Source organism: Brienomyrus brachyistius, chromosome 4 (genome assembly GCF_023856365.1).
Source record: "Brienomyrus brachyistius isolate T26 chromosome 4, BBRACH_0.4, whole genome shotgun sequence".
In the NCBI taxonomy this organism is placed as follows: Eukaryota; Metazoa; Chordata; class Actinopteri; order Osteoglossiformes; family Mormyridae; genus Brienomyrus; species Brienomyrus brachyistius.
In genome coordinates, this window is record NC_064536.1 from 33,550,005 (window position 1) to 33,562,282 (window position 12,278).

At 43.9% G+C, this 12,278-nt stretch overlaps 1 long non-coding RNA gene and 7 other non-coding genes across 8 annotated transcripts in view; 1 reads left to right on the top strand and 7 right to left on the bottom strand.

The window, feature by feature from the left end:
• The first annotated feature begins 4,530 nt into the window (after positions 1-4,530).
• Positions 4,531-12,278, top strand: part of LOC125740368 (uncharacterized) — a 49,886-nt gene continuing 42,138 nt past the window's right edge. The window contains exon 1 of the long non-coding RNA XR_007397592.1: positions 4,531-4,916. This is a non-coding gene — a long non-coding RNA (uncharacterized LOC125740368). The remainder of the gene's footprint in view (positions 4,917-12,278) is intronic.
• Positions 6,666-6,737, bottom strand: trnag-ucc (transfer RNA glycine (anticodon UCC)). The gene has a single exon. It is a non-coding gene; the product is annotated as a tRNA-Gly (tRNA).
• On the bottom strand, positions 7,186-7,258 carry trnam-cau (transfer RNA methionine (anticodon CAU)). The gene has a single exon. It is a non-coding gene; the product is annotated as a tRNA-Met (tRNA).
• trnag-ucc (transfer RNA glycine (anticodon UCC)) lies at positions 8,322-8,393 on the bottom strand. The gene has a single exon. It is a non-coding gene; the product is annotated as a tRNA-Gly (tRNA).
• On the bottom strand, positions 9,096-9,167 carry trnag-ucc (transfer RNA glycine (anticodon UCC)). Its single transcript has one exon. It is a non-coding gene; the product is annotated as a tRNA-Gly (tRNA).
• Positions 9,871-9,942, bottom strand: trnag-ucc (transfer RNA glycine (anticodon UCC)). The gene has a single exon. It is a non-coding gene; the product is annotated as a tRNA-Gly (tRNA).
• Positions 11,420-11,491, bottom strand: trnag-ucc (transfer RNA glycine (anticodon UCC)). The gene has a single exon. It is a non-coding gene; the product is annotated as a tRNA-Gly (tRNA).
• Positions 12,194-12,265, bottom strand: trnag-ucc (transfer RNA glycine (anticodon UCC)). Its single transcript has one exon. It is a non-coding gene; the product is annotated as a tRNA-Gly (tRNA).

Below are 12,278 nucleotides of genomic sequence, written 5' to 3' on the forward strand. Positions count from 1 at the left end.
TATCTTCGTGGGGACTCTCCATTCATTTCTATGGGGAAAACTGTAATCCCAACATGACAACTTTAACCCCTACCAACCCCTAACCTTAACCATATGTAACCAAACCAAATACAAGACTTTTGGCATTTTTAGTTTTTTGACTGTATTTACAGATCTTTGTGAGTACCTGAAAATGCCCCCCAAAACATCAAAATAGCAGGTTTTTCTCACATTGTGGGGGACATTTGGTCCCCACAATGTAATATACACCTACTCCACACACACACACACACAGATTAGGTATTTGAATCTTTGTGGGGATTCTCCATTCATTTGTATGGGCGTAACCCCAATCCTAACTATGGCAACCTTAAACATTGCAGTAGTTACCAAGCAGTAACAGTAAGCAACCAAACAAAATGCAAGACTTTTTGAATTATTCATTTGACTGCATTCACAGAATTTAATAAAATTCAGTATCTTCTTACTTTCGGGACCAAAAACATGTCCCTACAAAGTCAAAATAACATGTTTTTATAGCACTATGTACATAACCACCCACCCAAACGCGCGCACACACACACACAAACAAGCCTACCTACAGTATACCCTCCATAGATTCCTGAATGAAATATCTGTAAAGCAGTTATTATGGCATGGCGTTGGGTTTGAACATGCAGTTTTAAGAATATTGCGCTAATTCTAAACGAAAGACTGCACTAATTCTAAAATGGCTATATAAGAACTTTATTTACCATTAAATGAATTATAAATCAAACCAAAATTTAGTCTCTCAAAAAACTTGTATATGACATATCTTTGTTCACATTATGAGAAATTAAAAACACCAGGACACAGAATGTGAATAACAAGAACTATAGTGTTCTTTCTCAAAAGCGGACCAACCAACGTCGCTGAAATGCTAATTGCGTTCACCAGCTATGGAAAAAACAACAGCGGTACACCCCAAACATCGCGGTATTACGCATTACCGTAATACTGCGTAGCAAAGACTTAATGTCATAAATAAATGACAGTCAGAATTTATAGACAGAACGGCGTGGTTTCCCATTGACAAGTAGATACATGGTTTACGGGCTTGAAGGCGGTTAGATCAACAAATCCAATCACGCCCAGCCAGAACAAGCACGAGCTAAACATACTACTTTTGATTGGTTCACCTTCAAATTCGTCCCGCCCTGACAATTAATTCTCGTTTTCATTCGTTAAAAATGGCGTCAGTACATATCTTCATCCATTCGACCAATGAAAAATTTCGCTGGTTTCCATAGAAACTTAATCAGTGCAGGTTGAACATAAACTTTCTGACAGAGCGTTGGCACAGAGGTGAGAAGCATCTCTTCGTATGTTTCTTGCAATTTCTTCAGATTATGTTTTGTTAGCATAGTTAATTTTATATTTCATTTTATGTCGTGATACAGTTCATGCAAATATTGCCGCAAAATATAATTGAAATATATTTAAAATTAGTAGCTTAAACTGTAGATGCTGTGGCCATTTTTCGTAATGTGATTGTTTATATTTAAATTGTAAGAGAAAATAATTGTGTTAAACTTAAAAACAATAAGACTTATGGTTGATATGATTGGTTTTACTCATCCGGTCTGTCGTAATGCGTTTCATCTGAAGATGTTATTCTGAAAAGAGCCCCTATACGTTTACTTTTTAAATGTCCCATGTTGTTGAAGTAAGATTAACCGTTTGCTGGGTTCATTACCATGGCGATGTTATAACGTACCGAAGCAGCGTCCTGATTTCGCCAGCGTTACTGTATAGGTTGTGAAACAGTTTTAGCAATTTGGCCGCTTCTATCGGAGTAGCCTCGATGCCACGAGCAGCTAATGAAGGCTCCATCCCTTTCCATAGGCATTCTTGGTGAATAGCATTTAGCAAATGTCTGGAGTACGTTGAAAATACACAGTGTCTAGTTTGGCTTTGAGAGTATCACAGACGGCTAGTTAATTATGTTAACCAGAATGAAAATTCCGAAAGCTGTTTCCTGGTCCAACGACCAGCACTGGCAAGCCTGGGACCTGTGGGACGAGGTGATCGACTGGGGAGAGAGGAAAGGTTTGGAGGAGTGCTCACCAGCGACACCCCCACTGTCCAGGCTGGGGAGGTTATGGGGGGACTGGGAGGTGTGACTGACTGGTGTAAGGGAGGGGAGGGTGTGAGAGTGATAGGCAATGCTGGCATTGTCTTTGAGACTCTTCAGGAAAATTACGGCCTGACATCTGAAGAGTGGGAAATTTATAAGACGTATTACCTTCACAAAAAGAAGAAGGTGAGGAAGAATAGGACCAGTCAGGGGGTAGGTGAGGTAAAGGGTGAGGTTAGTGGGGAAAGGGTGGAGGTGGCAGAGAGGGAAAGACATGTGGGTAAGATCTCCGGTGTACAGGTGGAGGGTGCAGACCAGAATGTAGGCATTAATAAAATGCAAAATGGAAGCAATGGGAAGCAAGGAGGGGTGTGGGTAAATGTGAAGGTGGTTAAGGTGGAGGGGGGGAATATTACCCTAAAGGCAGAGGATACGAAAGGAAATGTGAAGGTGGAGGCTTTGCAAGTCCGAGTGTGTGAGTTTGGGCTTGCAGAAGTAATTTCTGGGGATGTAAATTTTGAGATTGTGGGGGTAGAAGTAGGGGAGGTAATTATTGAGGGTGTGGACATGGTGAGAGATGTAACCATATTGGAAATAATAGTAAGTGATGTACTAGTTGATATTATAAATAGAGAAAGAGGTAATGAAGAAACTGGCGGTGTAGAGATAGATGTGGGTCAGGTAGAGATAGAAGATGTAGAAGTGGTGGAAAATTAATATTAAAGTTGAGCTTGTAGAGCTCTTGACACAGAGAAGAGCCAAAATACAAGGAAGATGAAGTTGTGGTTCTTCTGCTGCTATTTGGGGAACATTAAATGTTTGAAACAGTATCAAAGATAATGAATTAAGTGTGATAAATTTTGAGATGTATAGTGGAATGTTTATTAATAATTGTTAATGTGGCGCCCCTGAACCCCCTCGGTTGGCCGCCCCTGCCGGTTGTGTGGGGTCGGGGATGAGGACTAATCGGGGCCAGTCGGGGATCTGGCCCCGGTGCCGGGGGGGCCCACTCCTGCACGCCCTTATTGCTCTCCTGGGCCGGACACCACATTTCATACAACACTAGAGCTTTGAGGGGCAGTGGGGAGGTTTTACTTGCACATTAGACAGCACATGACACTAGGGCTGAGGAGGTGGGTTTAGGCAGGTGAGGCTCTGCCGTCTGCCAGTGGTGGGGTGCCCGTGCCTCGACTGTTCACCTGCTTTTTGCACTTTAGTTATATACACAGTCCATGCTACATTAGGGCCTTGGGGTGCAGGGAGGGGGATGGGGGACTCTGCCATCTGCCAGTGGTGGGGTGCTCATACTCGAACTGCACCCACTAATTTTAATGTATTGTAGACATAAACACACAAGTCTCTCACACATGTACATGCACATTTCACATTAACCTGGGACGGGGAATCAGTGGGGGCTGAGAGGTCCCCCCTAACACTCTGTCTCTGGCCCTGTGCGGGTGGGGTGGCCCGGCAGGTAGAAGACGGCCCTGGCCGGTGTGGGCCGTCTCCTCTTGTGGGCTGCGTGGTCCTTGGCTCTGCTGCGCCGTGGTGGGGCCCTGGCAGGCGGTCCGGGGTATCTAGGGATGCTCTGAACCCTTCTAGGCGAATTGGAGGGTTCGGTTTGGGCTGGGCGGGGGGTCTGCCGCTCCCCAGTTGACGCAGGTCCACTCGTGGGGGGGTGCACTTTCTTTGTATGGGTCTCCCTTAGATCATCCTGCAGTGTCGGGGAGGTGGGGGACGTGCCGGGTCGCTACAGTGGGCGGCGATCCGTCCTGCCGGGGAGTGGGCTGGGGGGACCGTCCGCCAGGGGAGTGTTCCCGGTTGATGGGGCCCTTTGGCCCTGGACCCGCTTCCCTCGGTGGAGGGCTTGCGGGAGGGACTGGGGGGCTCGCTGTCTGTCCCCCCTCTGCGGACCTCCTTTTACAGGGGTTGGGCCCCCCTTAGTCCCTCGTAGGCTCCCTCTCGGGTTGGGCGGGTGGTTGTCTTGTGGACGTATGGCCATGGGCCGAGTGTTTCTTATGGTTGTTTGTACTCTGTATTCCCCTACACTTTATTTTCTCCATCCCACCTTTATTACTACGATTGTTGTGTCTGTGTCCCCCTCTCTCCCCGGTTCGGGGAGTTCTGAGCGGCCACACTCTTTACACTGTATCTTTAATTTAATGTAAAATAAAGTTGTCCTCCGAAGAGGGGGGGTGGTGGTGGGCAGTTTAAAAAATAATTGTTAATGCTTATTCACAGCAAAATTGAATACAATTTTAAAATGATCTTTTTAGTATTATGTTCAGAGTTACCAGTGTCACCAGGTAAGTTAATTTGATTAATTTCTTTTAAACGACACACACATTAAAATTATTAGCCTTATTATGTATTTGTGTTTAATGTATTGTCTACTTATTAAGCACCATATCTTAAGGAAATTGTCAAGGTTCTGGAAGGATGCAGGTAAAGGCAGGTGTCGGGGAAAACGAAGGAGATTTTATTCTAATAAAAACACAATGCAAAAGGCAAAAGGAAACAGACCATGAGGGGTCAAAACCAGGCTGGGAGAGCAGGGGGGAAACACAGGATCAGCAGGATTGATCCTATACAGCAGGATCACACACGTAACAATACAATGACTGGACTGGGGAGCACAGGACGAAGAGGCACTATATGCACCACAGATGAGGAGCAGACGAGAGGGACCTGGGATCATCCACACAAGGGCTGAAACGGGAGGCAGGATTAAACGAGAAATAGATGTAGCTCATCAGCACCACACCACAGGGAAGACGAGGGAAACGGGCATGTGGGGAGTGATAGGCATGTAGTCCAGGTCACCTGTGTTACCATAGAGTTTAACGTGTCCTGCAGTCTTGTCCCCCCCCCACACCCTCTGCTTGTTCTCTTCCTCTGTTTCTATCTTCACTCCAGATCCCACACATCTCCAGCCCGCTGTTCCTGGGAAAAGCCACCTGCCAATCATCCTTGGAGCAGCAGCCATTCTCAGGATCTCCTACATCTCAGATCACCTAATAAACACAGGACCTGTCGACGACTGGAGAAAAGGAGAAACGCTGAAGCACACTGGGCATTTTGGAAGCATTTCATCATAATAAATTACCTTTGCCTTTACAGTTTCTGTGTACAGTTTCATTATAGTAAATTGCACTTAGTTGTGATTACTCAGTTACAAAGACAATGGGTCACTCTATAATGGGTGATGGTATGCTTTTAGCTGTGCTTCCACAGGTTGTATCTGCCTTAGTAAATGACTAAATGTCTTTTTCACAAGTGATTTTGATTATGTTTGTAGAATTAAATTAAAGGTAAACCTGTACATTGGTTAAAATAACATCTGACTGCTACAATAATACATCATACAGCGTTTTTTGTACTAATGTGCTACCTTGAGACATTCAGGTTGTATAATGAACAATTTTAATAAGAATTGTGTTAAGTAATTAACTTTCAAAATCTATCAATACCATGCAAAAGTGTAAAGTCAAATTTATGAGATACTTATTACAATAAACGGAAGTAGTCTGTACCCATTTAAAGAGGCTTTACATCGTACAGCTTATACTGGTCTGGTTGGTGGGTATAAAGGATCAATTAGAAATCTTCCTCCTCCAAATGTATCATATCATTTCATGAATTTTGGTAGAGTGGGGGTAGCAGGATAATAATAGGATTTACTGGTTATTTTTGATAAGGTAAAATCGCAAGACGCAGAAAAATAAAAACTTGTGTATGGTCAGAATTATCAGTGGTAGGAGATTTTGTCCCTACTACCATCTGGGAAAAGAACATTCTGGTGCTTATCTGTGAAGAAGCAATTTCAGGAGATATAAATCCTTGGAAAAAGTAGTCTCCCACTCTATAAATAGGGTGCAATTTGTTTTTTCACGCAGTGGAAATTGAAATGTTTTTTTAATGTTGATGACGACTGTAACAGGTCAAAAGGTGGCACCAAAGATCCCCAGTAATGCATCGCCCATTAATGTAAAGATATCCCCCTGCCTCACCATGCATGACTTTTTGCTCAATTGGCTACTGTTCCAGGTGAAATTTTAGCCATGGGATGCGGATGACTGTACAGATGCTTGCATCTGAGATCAGTTTGGGCTAGACATTGAAATTGGAAGGTTTGTGGATCCGCTATGAGACGAATAATGGTATCTACTTCTGAAGAAGTTCTTTGCACAGTTATGGAAGTACGCTGGGCTCATGCAACATGAGTGACATAAAAACATCTATTAGAGTCTGTGGGAGAGTGATTTTGTAAAAGTGCAGCTATGCATGGGAACTGTTTCAGCAAGTAAGTAAATTGCTCTGTGTGCGGGTCGAACTGACGACCTTCAGATTATGAGACTGACGCGCTACCGACTACGCTAACGAGGTTTTCACTTACATAAGCAGCCCTGTTTGCCAGTGTGCTAACACATCTGGAAGGCAGATATATAGATTGATGGAGAAATGCTTCTTTTAGTTTCTGTAATGCAGCGGGTTATTGATGACATGCTGTTCAGCTGGACTATAAGCACCTGAAGACACTCACAGAGAAGGAGGTCATAAGTAAGGCTGCATTGGCCGGGAATCGAACCCGGGTCAACTGCTTGGAAGGCAGCAATGCTAGCCACTATACCACCAACGCCGAAGTTGAAAAAGCTTCGTAGCGATTATCTTTTATCTTTCCACAAACCTGCTAGCAGTATATCTGGTTCTGGTCCAGGTCTGGTGTTGTGATACAAGTGTAACAGTCAACAAGTATATGGCCCTCGTCACAGAGTTTGCTGTTGCCGAATTTTGTTGTTGCTCGATTGGCTACTGTTGCAGGTGAAATCTTAGCCATGGGATGCGGATGACTGTACAGATGCTTGCATCTGAGATCAGTTTGGGCTAGACGTTGAAATTGGAAGGTTTGTGGATCCGCTATGAGACGAATAATGGTATCTACTTCTGAAGAAGTTCTTTGCACAGTAATGGAAGTACGCTGGGCTCATGCAACATGAGTGACATAAAAACATCAATTAGAATCTGTGGGAGAGTGATTTTGTAAAAGTGCAGCTATGCATGGGAACTGTTTCAGCAAGTAAATAAACTGCCCTGTGTGAGGGTTGAACTCACGACCTTCAGATTATGAGACTGACGCGCTACCGACTGCGCTAACGAGGCTTTCACTGATGTAAGCAGCCCTGTTTGCCAGTGTGCTAACACATCTGGAAGGCAGATATATAGATTGATGGAGTAATGCTTCTTTCAGTTTCTATAATGCAGCGGGTTATTGATGACATGCTGTTCAGCGGGACTATAAGTAGGGACTTGGAAATTTTTCACCAAATTGTCTTGATTAACTTCACACCTATTTTAATGGAAAGAGATTAAAAAATCATAAAAAATGATACCTCATTTGTCATTATATCTTTAATAGAACCAGAGATATTGAAGATTTAACATGCCTGAAATCGGATTTTTGTTCTAATGTAATTACAATTAGAGCTGCAGAAAAAACTGTGACTTCTTAGAACAACTTCGCTCTGCATAGGCGGAGGGCAGCCTGCCCCTCATTCAATAAATGTAAGAAATTGTAAATAGGGTATGGTGCACTTAAACAACCAGAACTTTGCCAATATCTAACCAATCTTAGTGATTTTTGTTGTTGAATGTTGAAATGAAAATTTACTTGGGGGTATCTACATTAACTGGCATGATGTCTAACCAATCAGGAGCCAGATCAGTGGTCACGTGACATTGATCCATCCTCCGTACAGCACATAAAATCCCTTCAATCTTCAATCATCCAGAAGTGGGCACACGATTGTATAGTGTGGGCATGCATCAATCGTCATCATAGTTGGCAATATTCACATTTAGGGTGCAATAAATATGCCTGTGCACAAATAATCGATGCCCCACGATTCTTTCGATTTTTATTTAGTGCGTGAAAGTTACCTTGTTTTCAAATTGTTGTTGCTCCTCGAATACTGAACCGATTTTGATCCAGTAAAAAATAAGAAAATCAAGGATAAATAAATTATTCAAAACGGCGGATATCTCATAAGTTGAATGCAGAGCTAGCCGCGAAAACCGCATATTCGCACCCACACCCCGTAGCCACCGCTGAAAAAATGATGACGTCATCACACGGAATATAAGAGTGAGCGACCAAAGCAGGATTTCCAAGTCCCTACTATAAGCACCTGAAGACACTCACAGAGAAGGAGGTCATAAGTAAGGCTGCATTGGCCGGGAATCGAACCCGGGTCAACTGCTTGGAAGGCAGCTATGCTAGCCACTATACCACCAACACCGAAGTTGCGAAAGCGTCGTAGCGATTATCTTTTATCTTTCCACAAACCTGCTAGCAGTATGTCTGGTTCTGGTCCAGGTCTGGTGTTGTGATACAAGTGTAACAGTCAACAAGTATATGGCCCTCGTCACAGATTTTGCTGTTGCCGAATTTTGTTGTTGCTCGATTGGCTACTGTTGCAGGTGAAATCTTAGCCATGGGATGCAGATGACTGTACAGATGCTTGCATCTGAGATCAGTTTGGGCTAGAGGTTGAAATTGGAAGGTTTGTGGATCCGCTATGAGACGAGTAATGGTATCTACTTCTGAAGAAGTTCTTTGCACAGTAATGGAAGTACGCTGGGCTGATGCCACATGATTGACATAAAAACATCCAATAGAATCTGTGGGAGAGTGATTTTGTAAAAGTGCAGCTATGCATGGGAACTGTTTCAGCAAGTAAATAAACTGCCCCGTGTGAGGGTCAAACTCACGACCTTCCGATTATGAGACTGACGTGCTACCGACTGCGCTAACGAGGTTTTAACTGACATAAGCAGCCCTGTTTGCCAGTGTGCTAACTCATCTGGAAGGCAGATATATAGATTGATGGAGAAATGCTTCTTTTAGTTTCTGTAATGCAGCGGGTTATTGATGACATGCTGTTCAGCTGGACTATAAGCACCTGAAGACACTCACAGAGAAGGAGGTCATAAGTAAGGCTGCGTTGGCTGGGAATCGAACCCGGGTCAACTGCTTGGAAGGCAGCAATGCTAGCCACTATACCACCAACGCCGAAGTTGAAAAAGCGTCGAAGCGATTATCTTTTATCTTTCCACAAACCTGCTAGCAGTATGTCTGGTTCTGGTCCAGGTCTGGTGTTGTGATACAAGTGTAACAGTCAACAAGTATATGGCCCTCGTCACAGATTTTGCTGTTGCCGAATTTTGTTGTTGCTCGATTGGCTACTGTTGCAGGTGAAATCTTAGCCATGGGATTCGGATGACTGTACAGATGCTTGCATCTGAGATCAGTTTGGGCTAGACGTTGAAATTGGAAGGTTTGTGGATCCGCTATGAGACGAATAATGGTATCTACTTCTGAAGAAGTTCTTTTGCACAGTTATGGAAGTACGCTGGACTGATGCCACATGATTGACATAAAAACATCCATTAGAATCTGTGGGAGAGTGATTTTGTAAAAGTGCAGCTATGCATGGGAACTGTTTCAGCAAGTAAGTAAACTGCCCTGTGTGAGGGTCGAACTTACGACCTTCAGATTATGAGACTGACGCGCTACTGACTGTACTAACAAGGTTTTCACTGACGTAAGCAGCCCTGTTTGCCAGTGTGCTAACACATCTGGAAGGCAGATATATAGATTGATGGAGAAATGCTTCTTTTAATTTCTGTAATGCAGCGGGTTATTGATGACATGCTGTTCAGCTGGACTATAAGCACCTGAAGACACTCACAGAGAATGAGGTCATAAGTAAGGCTGCGTTGGCCGGGAATTGAACCCGGGTCAACTGCTTGGAAGGCAGCTATGCTAGCCACTATACCACCAACGCCGAAGTTGAAAAAGCGTCGTAGCGATTATCTTTTATCTTTCCACAAACCTGCTAGCAGTATGTCTGGTTCTGGTCCAGGTCTGGTGTTGTGATACAAGTGTAACAGTCAACAAGTATATTGCCCTCGTCACAGATTTTGCTGTTGCCGAATTTTGTTGTTGCTCGATTGGCTACTGTTGCAGGTGAAATCTTAGCCATGGGATGCGGATGACTGTACAGATGCTTGCATCTGAGATCAGTTTGGGCTAGACGTTGAAATTGGAAGGTTTGTGGATCCGCTATGAGACGAGTAATGGTATCTACTTCTGAAGAAGTTCTTTGCACAGTTATGGAAGTACGCTGGGCTCATGCAACATGAGTGACATAAAAACATCTATTAGAGTCTGTGGGAGAGTGATTTTGTAAAAGTGCAGCTATGCATGGGAACTGTTTCAGCAAGTAAGTAAACTGCCCTGTGTGAGGGTCGAACTTACGACCTTCAGATTATGAGACTGACGCGCTACCGACTGCGCTAACGAGGCTTTCACTGACGTAAGCAGCCCTGTTTGCCAGTGTGCTAACACATCTGGAAGGCAGATATATAGATTGATGGAGAAATGCTTCTTTTAATTTCTGTAACGCAGCGGGTTATTGATGACATGCTGTTCAGCTGGACTATAAGCACCTGAAGACACTCACAGAGAAGGAGGTCATCAGTAAGGCTGCGTTGGCCGGGAATTGAACCCGGGTCAACTGCTTGGAAGGCAGCTATGCTAGCCACTATACCACTAACGCCGAAGTTGAAAAAGCTTCGTAGCGATTATCTTTTATCTTTCCACAAACCTGCTAGCAGTATATCTGGTTCTGGTCCAGGTCTGGTGTTGTGATACAAGTGTAACAGTCAACAAGTATATGGCCCTCGTCACAGATTTTGCTGTTGCCGAATTTTGTTGTTGCTCGATTGGCTACTGTTGCAGGTGAAATCTTAGCCATGGGATGCGGATGACTGTACAGATGCTTGCATCTGAGATCAGTTTGGGCTAGACGTTGAAATTGGAAGGTTTGTGGATCCGCTATGAGACGAATAATGGTATCTACTTCTGAAGAAGTTCTTTTGCACAGTTATGGAAGTATTCTGGACTGATGCCACATGATTGACATAAAAACATCCATTAGAATCTGTGGGAGAGTGATTTTGTAAAAGTGCAGCTATGCATGGGAACTGTTTCAGCAAGTAAGTAAACTGCCCTGTGTGAGGGTCGAACTTACGACCTTCAGATTATGAGACTGACGCGCTACTGACTGTACTAACAAGGTTTTCACTGACGTAAGCAGCCCTGTTTGCCAGTGTGCTAACACATCTGGAAGGCAGATATATAGATTGATGGAGAAATGCTTCTTTTAATTTCTGTAATGCAGCGGGTTATTGATGACATGCTGTTCAGCTGGACTATAAGCACCTGAAGACACTCACAGAGAATGAGGTCATAAGTAAGGCTGCGTTGGCCGGGAATCGAACCCGGGTCAACTGCTTGGAAGGCAGCTATGCTAGCCACTATACCACCAACGCCGAAGTTGAAAAAGTTTCGTAGCGATTATCTTTTATCTTTCCACAAACCTGCTAGCAGTATGTCTGGTTCTGGTCCAGGTCTGGTGTTGTGATACAAGTGTAACAGTCAACAAGTATATTGCCCTCGTCACAGATTTTGCTGTTGCCGAATTTTGTTGTTGCTCGATTGGCTACTGTTGCAGGTGAAATCTTAGCCATGGGATGCGGATGACTGTACAGATGCTTGCATCTGAGATCAGTTTGGGCTAGACGTTGAAATTGGAAGGTTTGTGGATCCGCTATGAGACGAGTAATGGTATCTACTTCTGAAGAAGTTCTTTGCACAGTTATGGAAGTACGCTGGGCTCATGCAACATGAGTGACATAAAAACATCTATTAGAGTCTGTGGGAGAGTGATTTTGTAAAAGTGCAGCTATGCATGGGAACTGTTTCAGCAAGTAAGTAAACTGCCCTGTGTGAGGGTCGAACTTATGACCTTCAGATTATGAGACTGACGCGCTACCGACTGCGCTAACGAGGCTTTCACTGACGTAAGCAGCCCTGTTTGCCAGTGTGCTAACACATCTGGAAGGCAGATATATAGATTGATGGAGTAATGCTTCTTTCAGTTTCTATAATGCAGCGGGTTATTGATGACATGCTGTTCAGCTGGACTATAAGCACCTGAAGACACTCACAGAGAAGGAGGTCATCAGTAAGGCTGCGTTGGCCGGGAATTGAACCCGGGTCAACTGCTTGGAAGGCAGCTATGCTAGCCACTATACCACCAACGCCAAAGTTGAAAAA